This window comes from Mustela nigripes, chromosome 14 (assembly GCF_022355385.1).
Source record: "Mustela nigripes isolate SB6536 chromosome 14, MUSNIG.SB6536, whole genome shotgun sequence".
In the NCBI taxonomy this organism is placed as follows: Eukaryota; Metazoa; Chordata; class Mammalia; order Carnivora; family Mustelidae; genus Mustela; species Mustela nigripes.
The window spans coordinates 108254203-108264916 of record NC_081570.1 but is presented as its reverse complement, the minus strand read 5'-3'; positions in this window follow the sequence as shown (position 1 = coordinate 108264916).

Here is a 10714-nt window from a genome sequence, read left to right as displayed (position 1 = left end):
AAAGAAAGAAAGAAAGAAAGAAAGAAAGAAAGAAAGAAAGAAAGAAAGAAAATAAATATGTGGTGATTTCTACTGGCCTTTGCCTGGCTGCAGTCCTGTCCTACTTCTTGCTTCTTCCCTGTCCTATTTCTTGCTCAATAAATTCCCACTGAATGAAAGTATATTATCCATTGGACTTTCACTTGGGCATTTGTCCATCATCGTGCCAGTCTTTAAAACCCTCCTTTAAAGGGCAAGGCAGTGTTATGTTAATCTCCCGGCTATCACAGTCACCCTTGGCTCAGTGTTTGGTCAGCAGCATGGCTGGCAGCAAAGCACTACTGAGGTCAACACAGAACAGTTTCTGGAGCTGCTGGGTCTAGAGGGAAAGAGGCTGTAAGGGGAGAGGAGTGGGTATCAAAGCCCCTAGATTAAGAATGAGGATGCTGGATGCAGATCCCTAGGTTTAAATCCCACCTTCATTTTTTACTTACCAATGACCCCTGGTAATTGACTTCACTTTCTAAGTCTCAGTTCCCTCATCCATAAAATGTGAAAATAATAGCACTTACCTTAGGACAAAATGTGACTTATATTGAGTGTTTACAATATGTCAGGCACATTTCCAAGCACAAGGCATACACCCTACACTCGCACTGTACTCATAGTTTTCTGTGAAGATTGAATGAGATTCTGTGAATGAAGTATGAATGAATTAAGAAATTCTAGGACATTTTGTCCTTGGCATGATTTGTCTGACCCTCCCAAGCTGTTAGTAAATGTTTACTGTACATGTGAGTCATTATTTTCGTTAGTGCTTTCCTGGCTCTTTCATCCCTTGGCTTGCTGGATCTCTCCCTGCTCCCCTCACCAGATCTTGGCCCTGAAATCTCACTTTTCCGTATCATTTTTTTCTGCCCTCTAGCCAAAGTTCCTGATGGAGTTCACATGAATATGAGACAAGCGGACCATTCTGTGGTTTATCTGTGAAAGCCTGCAGGATCTGTTTGCCTGCATATTATATCAGGTCAGGGAATTCTGTATCAGCAGTTTAACTTCACTTGGACTCCCCTCTCTGTTTTTTCATGGGAAATCTTCTTTTTCTGTCTTTTTCTATCTCTCTGCGTAATTCTTGTTGAATAAATAGCCCTCACAGGATAAAGTCAGAAAGCAAATCTATTTCTTCCATTGGTGCCTTTTACGACCCTCTCTGTGGGGCTAGCTCTTCCCTTCCTCCTGGGATGGAATCTCTAGCATATGATAGACTTTTAGGATCATGCTTAGACAATAAGTTCTCTAATAACTTCTATTTATTCTAAACAATGTTATTTCAGTAGTTAGAATGTATATTTCCTTGAACATTGGATTTCCTTCTCTTTCTCTCTGGGACCAGAAAGAAAAATATCTGTTTGCTTTTTTGATTTTCTCCTCTTCTTCCTTCACCTGCCCAAATACCCCTGGTTTCAGGAAAGGGGCTGCAGAGGGAAGAGGCAGAAGGGGCAAGGAAGTCCTTATCTGAATGATATTGTTCTGGTGTCCTGATACTTAGGAGCTTTCTGGGCTTGGCAGGTGGTTAAAACTGACTTTTTCTCTTGTGGGAAATTTGAATATGTTCTTCAGGAGATCCTGTCACCCCTCACTGAGGTATTGAACACAGTGTTGAGTATGTATAACTCCTACAGTGCCGAGGCATTTGGCATCTTCCCTCCAGCTTCTCTCTGCTGCAATTACCTTCCCTCTAGGCAGCCCTGTTGCATAAGATTTCACATGGCAGAAAGAGACAGCTCTCCCTTTCTTGTGGGCCATATGTGGCACAGGGGAAACACTCATGATCCTCCCCTTTCTTTCCTCAATTACTCTTAGTGATATTTTCCTGATGTTTATGCACTTTTGCTCATTCACTGTGTATTAGGAAATCTATGGCATCTTCATGGACGTGGTTCTGTATTGATCCAGTTGGACCTTACTGCAGTTATTTGATACTCTTATATTCCCTCTTTCACTCCTCTCACTTGGGTTCCTCTAATACCTGAATGATGGCTCATTTCTCTGGCCTCCTCTGCCCTCCTCCATGACCTCTTCCTCCTCTGCTCAGTCCTTTCAACTCCACCTGACTTCATTCACCTGACACATTACTGCTGACCTCTTTCTCTACCAATGTTTTCTACCACCTCTATGCCAAACAAATCCAAAGCCCACGCTCTTCCCTTTTCTCCAGGCCTAAATATTAACATTCATTGGATATTCTTTGGCACTTCAAACTGATTTCACAAAATCAGAATTTGTCACCTTCTACATCCTTTCTTACATGTTGTCTTATTCTTTCCAACTCTGTGAGGCGTGTTCCCATATACTGAGACCTCCAGACCAAAAACCTAGGATCACCCCACCTCCTACCTCCCACTCAGCCTTACACTAAACGTGCTAGCAGCACCTGCCAGTTCTATTTCTGAAACTGCAGGCTCATGCCCCAGGCTGGTATTGCAACCCACAGTATGCACCTCCCTCTAGCCAGCCCCCATCACCTTCATGATAACTGCTATTGTTTCATTGAAGTTGTCATTGTCACAGGTGTCCCAAAGTGCCCCAGCTCTAATTCATCCTCTGCAGCACTCTTACAGCCAATTTTAGAAGATAAACCCCAATTTTACCATCATATTGAAGATAAGGCCCAAAGGTCTCAAAAGTTGAGCGTATAATATTTCATCTCATTTTTCTAAACTACTTATGGTTCCCAAAATGTGTTGGGTTTTTTTTGACTCTATGCTTTTTTCTCCACCAGTCACATCCTCCTTCTTTCCATTCTTCTTCTCCTACTGCCCTCTTCTCTCCTTGAACTTCTAGGACATTTTGTCTTTGGCATGATTTATCTGACTCTTCCAGGCTGTTAGTTGCCTGAGCCAGGCTCATTCTAAGATTTCACCCCCATTTTGCATACTTATTTCCCAATTTCTCTCCCTCAAATGATGGGCTAGTCTAGGAGATCAGGAAACACTTATTTTTATCTCTGTACTCCTAATCCCCAGCACATAGCTCAGCATGTCTTGGTCTCTCAGTGACTGATGCTTAATATCAATAAAGAAATGCAGTAATATTTCAGTAACTTTCCCATTGTTCTTCTCTTAAACTGGAATTCATTTCCCTTCTTGTCCGATTGATGTTTATTTTTCTTCTCGCCTTCCAAGCTCATCTTGAAAACTCCACCTTCCATGCTGATGTCCCTGGGCCCTATATGGTTATAGTTAAGAGATGCTATCTTTGAACATCCCCAGTACATTCCCTACAGCTTGGTGCCCTCACCTGTTCTACTGGGAGGCAAGGCCTGTGTATACTTCTGTTTCCTGCCTCACAGGGTGCCCTGCTCCAGAGAAGGACCTTCTTATTCCTCTTTGCATCTTCAGTGCTGGCACAGGACTTGATAGATAATAGATGCTCAGTGAATGTTTGGGGGAATGAACGAGTGGATATACAAGACAAAATCTAGCCGAGGAGTTAAGAATAAAATAAACTAGGGGTGCCAGTGTGACTCAGTTGGTTAAGTGTCTGCCTTCGACTCAGGGTGTGTTCCCAGGGTCCTGGGATCAAGCCCCACATCAGGCTCCCTGCTCAGTGGAGAGTCTGCTTCTCCCTCTCCCTCTGCCTGCTGCTCTGCCTACTTGTGCTCTCTATCTCTTTGTCAAATAAACTCATAAAATCTTAAAAAAAAAAAAAAGAACAAAATAAACTATTTGTTAGGGGAGGGAGATCTGGCTCCATGAAGGTGGAGATGATAATGAAGAGATCCATCTCCAAAGGTCAGCTTCCATTGTCAGTATATCTATATCAGCCCAGAGACCCCAGGAGGCACACCTCTTTGGTCCTATGGGCTAGAAATCCCAGACCACCTATATTTGTCCAGGATACAGCAAATAGAGATGGACTCCCATGTCAAGTATCCAGCCTAGAGGGTCAATCTTCCCTTCTCTGGAACTAGTGCCCTCCTTGGCCAGAATCCTTCCTCCTCGCACCCCCAACCCTCCCAAATCCCCTGCCTGGAGAGATCTACTTCAGGAGTAAAGGGAAGATACAAGATAGGATGGACCTGTAAGGGAAGCAGCTGTCATGGAGGCTGAGGCCGTGGGAAGGTGGGAGTCATTCCCTTGAACAGAGTTCCCCACTCCCTCTGCTATGACCCATATTCTCCTCAAACTCTTCCCAAGGTTTTCCAACCAGCTTCTGTTTCCTGTGTGCTCCTATGACTCTGTCACCTTCCCATCTCCCTGCAAGGGGGAAAATTATGGGGTCTCACTGAGAGAAATGTCTGAATGGAGACAGCAGAGTTGAAGAGAAGCCCCTTTGGCACACTGGGTACCTTTTGCAGGGTTAATCTTTGTGCATGCAAAAAACACTGGGGACCCATTTCCTTCCCTAAAAGTGGGATTGGAAAGTCAGGAAATTCTGGGGAAATTTCAGATGATTTAGGACAGCTCTTGTTAATTCTGGAAACATTTTTGCTTTACAAGGTCTTCATATTTTTATTTTATTTTATATTTTTATTATGTTATGTTAGTCACCATACAGTACTTCATTAGTTTTTGATGTAGTGTTCCATGATTCGTAATTTGTGTATAACACCCAGTGCTTCATATTTTTAACATGGGAGGAGGGAGAGAACGGTTTTCCTAATGATATTCTCACCACCAGGAGGCAACACTGGACCTGAAGCTGCAAGAAGAACCAGCTCTAATCAGAAGACAGAAAGGGAAGGAAGCACCCATCAGGCTATTCTGGTCTAATCCCTATTGTTATAGGACCCGTGGTAGGTTGCTTAACTGTTCATGGAAAGCCAGGGGACTGTGAAGGTTTTATATTTGGAGCCCATGAGAGCTGGAATTTTGTGGGACTGTGTGGTGCTCAGTGGGGGAAGGAGGTGCAATGAGAAGAACTTAAGTGGTGGCCTCAGAGGTTGCATGTCTGTTTTGGTGGGCATTCCTGGGAGCACCATGGGCCCTGCACTGGCAGCATAAATGCTGGCTGAAGCCAGTAGGTAGTGCTCAGGGATCTGGGGAGGGTTTGGGGACCTTTCCTTTATTTCTGCTGTGATGGAACCTCTCTCACACTTCTAACAGAAGCCCTTCATTGGTGGGCTGGATATTCACAGTGGGACAATAATCATGAGGGTGCCAGAGGGGAGGGGGGTGTCTTTGCCTACTCACACATTTTTTTTTTACACTTTTTACCCTTTGTGGCTGCCATTCTATCCCCTGGAATTAGCCACAATCACAGGAACCACCACAGCCACATCTACAAGCAATTCAATTAAGAACATGGATCCTGTGCCTCTCTTCTGGAGCGACTTATCCTTGTGTTTGTCCTGTTAGATCCACTCCTAATAGCTGGGGGAATAGTGTCATCTGAATGTCTCAAGATGAGAGAGACAAAGATGGGATAGAACCAGGACTTGGGACTGTGTAAACAATGGTTTAAAATTAAAAAAAAAAAAAAAAAAAAGGACTAGAAACCTGTGGAAGAGAATATTTGGGAGGGCAAGAAACCATTTATAGAATGTAGGTTAGTTTGCTATTGCTAATAACAAACCACACAAACAGCAGCTTAACCAACACATACTGACTATCTCATGGTTCCGAGGTGTGGGCATGGCTTAGCTGGGACCCCTGTTCAGGGTCTTACCAGGCTGAGATCAAGGTGATGGTTCCTTTGTTCCTTTTTGGAGCTTGGACCCTCATCCTGGATTCAGATTCTCCCAGGTATAAGACTGAAGTCTCCCAGTATAGAAGGTACCCATAGCCCCCTGCCACCTGGCAGTCTCCCATCACAGCACTGTTGAATTTATCAGCCCCCAAGCTGGGACTAATCGATGGTGGTCTGGTAACACTGCTGCAGGGAGAAGAGCAGAGCCTGGATCTGTGTGCTTTTCAGGGTGTAAATCCTGGACAATTTCAAGCTACCAATGATTTAACAACAGGCTTCCAAATTTCTGAATATTTAACAATCAGCTCTCTTGAGTGTCATCTCCAGCAGGCCACTAGACCTAGTTTAGGGACTTCAGGACTCATGAGCCAAGTTCCCTTTATGCCCCTGCCCCCTGCCTCATCCTCCCACATCCTGTCTTCTTCAGGAATTTTAAGCAGAGGGAATGAAGTTTCTTTTAGTTTTCTATGTGCTGTAACAGATCACCATGAACTCAGTGGTTTAAAACAATGTGATTTTATTGTCTTAGAGTTCTAGAAGTCAGAGTTTAAAATTAAGATGTTGGCAGTGCTGTGTTCCTTCTGGAACTTTCAAAGGAGAATCTGTTTTCTTGCCTTTTCTAGCTTCTAGAGGCTGCCTGAATTCCTTGGCCCATGGCCCCTTGTTCATATCACTCCTATATCTTGTTTCTATCATTACATTTCCTGTGACTCACTCTTGATCTTCCTGAATCCCTCTTATAAGAAGCCTTGTGAGTATGCTGGGCTCACCTGGATAATCCAGGATACTTTCCCCATCTCCATATCCTTCACTTCACCTTGATATCCCCACCTACGAAATCCCTTTAATCCTGTAAAGTAACATATCCACAAATTCCCAGGATTAAGTCATGGACATCTTTGGGAGACATCATTCAGCCATTCAGTCACAAGATTGTATCCATTCACAAACACAGTCATTTAGAGTTCTGGTGGCTGTTCTGTTTTCTTGTCTTCCCCACAAAGTTTTGTGGTTTATATTTGCATCTCTCTAAAAACAGTAAAAAAAACAGAGCTGTTACATGGCATCACACATTGTGGGCCCCTACCCCTTGATGCCTCAGGGGAGTTTTAAAATTACCATGTGTTTGTTCGTTTGTTTGTTTGTTTTTTGCCATTCCTTGTATTAGAGCAAATCCCACAGTATCCAATATAGGGGAGGCATTTGGGCTTTTAGTTAAAGATACATAATTTATCAGTGTACACAATGGAGGTCACATGATGTTCTGAAGGATGATATAATTATCTAAATACAATTCAAAGGGAATATTTACTCTCCTCTTCCCTGAGAGTCCTGCTGACCCCACAGATTCTCAGCTGTCCTATCACTCCATCACCAGTGCTCATGATCTCCTTTCCCTAGAGTGGGTTTCCTCTGGGAAGAAGGCTGAGGAGCTGAAGGTAGAGCCCATATTTGGGGCTAGTCAATTGGATTTGGAGACTGCGTGGGGGGTGTTTCTAAGGAGGAGTTCCTCCCTCTTTCCCTGTGCTCTGTTTCCTTGTATAAGCCATTACTCCTTTTATGTAACTTTTTCCATTCCCCAGCTTCACAAACCTTGTCTATACCCATAATGGTCTGAGTAGTAACTGTACAAAAGTCAAGTTTCCTTAGGGATGATATTTTTAATAGATCAAACAGAGAGTCAAGGGCATGATTCCAGTGGGACTGGGGAAGGGACCACAGAGCCAGGGGTTGGTCCCAAGAAGGGTCTAACTAACCATGAGAGATGGAGTAGAGGAGGTGTAAAGAAGGCAGAAAACTTCAACAACTACTCTGGGGGATGTAGAAAAGGAGAGTATCTTCTCATGTGAATTTTAAGATCATTTAGAAGAATTCTGTTTTCCCTTATGAAACCTAAAGAAAAGTTATTGTTTTCTTTCCTTTGTGGGATTCTTCTTCAGCTTCCAGAGGTAGAAGTTGTTATGGAGAGATGAATATCACTGTGGGTAGAGAGTGCTATGGTGGAAGAATGGCCCATTATAGCTGATGATAGCCAGAGAAGAACACACCTATCCAGGCTCCAAGGACTGCCTTGAGAACATGTCACATCTGGCCAACTTCTACTGTTTGGGGTAAAATGAGAAAAGCTGGTGGACAAATCATGGAAGATTCATCTTGAATTTGGAGAATTAACCTCTTCTGGGGCCATAAGTGGTTCTATGTTATTGGGTGAAAATAAAATCTATGGCGAAAGGAAAGAGAGTCCATCTGCTTCATGGACCAAGTTGAGGAGGGTGGCTTCAGAGAAATCACTTTTGCTTTGGCAGATATTCTTGGCATGGGGGAGGTTGCATAGGGAGGCACTTATGCTGGCTGAGGGGTGGGAGACATGGCTCAGGCCCTTTGGGAGGGCAAGGCACAGGGACCTGGGGAGGGTAGGACACAGGAACCTGGGGAGGGGTCTGACAAGGGATTTTGCATTGTTGCTGTTGCTGAAAAGACATCTTTCGGGGTTGAAGAGAATCTGTAAGAAATAGGAAATACTTTTTTTTGGCTGCATTTGTTTTCTTCTGTTGTTGGTACCTCTTCAAACCACCATATCCCTAGCCTCAGGGAAAACCTTCCCATCAAACTTTCTAGCACATCTGCCAAATCAGAGTTCCCACCATGGGCAGCAGCTGCCAAATAAGAAAACACCTTAAGAATGTAGGAAGGTGGGACACCTGGGGGGGGGCTCAGTTGGTTGAGCGGCTGCCTTCGGCTCAGGTCATGATCCCAGCATCCTGGGATCGAGTCCCACATTGGGCTCCTTGCTCGGCGGGGAGCCTGCTTCTCCCTCTGCCTCTGCTGCCACTCTGCCTGCCTGTGAGCTCTCTCTCTCTCTCTCTCTCTCTCTCTCAATCTCTCTGGCAAATAAATAAACAAAATCTTAAAAAAAAAAAAAAGACTGTAGGAAGGTTTTTCTGTGATTAGTCCTTCTTTCTACTCTAAGGTGACCCCCTGGTCTACAGCATTCTCTGGACTCTGCCATCTGAGCAGTACCCAATTTAGGGGAGGCACCCAGCAGGTCTTACATCAACAATGTAACCACATGTGGAACTGAGAAGCTGGGAGTTTAGGTCAGAAGGACTTGGCTATTGATCCCTTGTTGTCAACTACTAGCTGTATGAAGAGGAACAAATCAACTACCTTTGCTTTTCCTTAGCCTTACATTTGAAATGGGATAAACAATGACCATATCCTAAGATTGGTTTAGGAATCAGGGAGAAATCTGATAGAAAGGTGGGTATCCAGGGAGTACCTATTGCTAGTTCAAAGGAAGACAACAAGGAGAAAAAAACAAAAATTCTGTCACAGAGTGTTGGGGGAGTAATGGCTTATGCTCAGCCTGGAGTAGGGAAGAATAGAGTCTATGGTGTGGGGGAGGGACAAGAGAGCTTCCAGTCAATACCTGAAAGGGCACCCCACCTGAAAGGTGCATGAGTGTGGAAATTACTAACAGTGATATCACAGCAACCCACCTTAGAAATGAGCAGAAATGTCCTCCGTCGGGTTGATGACAGAGGAAGGCTCCCCCGCTGATTCACCCTCCTCAGTGACTTTTGGATTTTGCTGAGCAGGGGGGCTATTTTCTATTTCTCTAGGGCTCTTTTTGGTCACATAATCTCTGAACTTGGACAAGGTCAAGGGTTTGACTTCAAGAGAGGCACATTTCTGTGGCCAGTATCTAACCCTTTCTCCCTTCCCTATTGTTTTATTCTGCACATCTTGTCCTCCTTAGCACATTTGGTGATGATATTTGAGGGATGTATTATAACCTGACCCATCCCCCCGCATGACTTAGTTGTCAAAGGCAAGCAAGCTGTAAGCAAGAGCTATCTTGCAGCTAAACATCCAATCCTGGTATATAGGAATATTAGCATACAACCTTATTTATTTTTTTAAAATTTCTTTTCAGCATAACATATTCATTGTTTTTGCATCACACCCAGTGCTCCATGCAATATGTGCCCTCCCTTATACCCACCACCTTGTTCCCCCAACCTCCCACCCCCCGCCCCTTCAAGACCCTCAGGTTGTTTTTCAGAGTCCATAGTCTCTCATGGTTCACCTCCCCTTCCAATTTCCCTCAACTCCCTTCTCCTCTCAATGTCCTCCATGTTATTTGTTACGCTCCACAAATAAGTGAAACCATATGATACTTGACTCTCTCTGCTTGACTTATTTCACTCAGTCCTGTCCATGTTGCTACAGAAGTTGGGTATTCATCCTTTCTGATGGAGGCATAATATTCCATAGTGTATAATGAACCACATCTTCCTTATCCATCCGTCTGTTGAAGGGCACCACGTCTGGTGACCGTGGCCATTGCTGCTATAATCATTGGGGTACAGATGGCCCTTCTTTTCACTACATCTGTATCTTTGGGGTAAATACCCAGTAGTGCAATGGCAGGGTCATAGGGAACTTCTACTTTTAATTTCTGGAGGAATCTCCACACTGTTCTCCAAAGAGGCTGCACCAACTTGCATTCCCACCAACAGTGGAAGAGGATTCCCCATTCTCAACATCCCCTCCAATACATGTTGTTTCCTGTCTTGTTAATTTTGGCCATTCTAACTGGTATAAGGTGATATCTCAATGTGGTTTTAATTTGAATCTCCCTGATGGCTAGTGATGATGAACATTTTTTCATGTATTTGATAGCCATTTGTATGTCTTCATTGGAGAAGTGTCTGTCCATATCTTCTGCCCATTTTTGATATGATTGTCTGTTTTGTGTGTGTTGAGTTTGAGTTCTTTATAGATCCTGGATATCAATCTTTTGTCTGTACTGTCATTTGCAAATATCTTCTCCCATTCCGTGGGTTGCCTCTTTGGTTTTTTTTGACTGTTTCCTTTGCTGTGCAGAAGCTTTTGATTTTGATGAAGTCCCAAAAGTTTATTTTTACTTTTGTTTCCTTTGCCTTTGGAGACATATCTTGAAAGAAGTTGCTGTGGCTGATATCGAAGAGATTACTGCCTATGTTCTCCTCTAGGATTCTGATGGATTCCTGTCTCACAA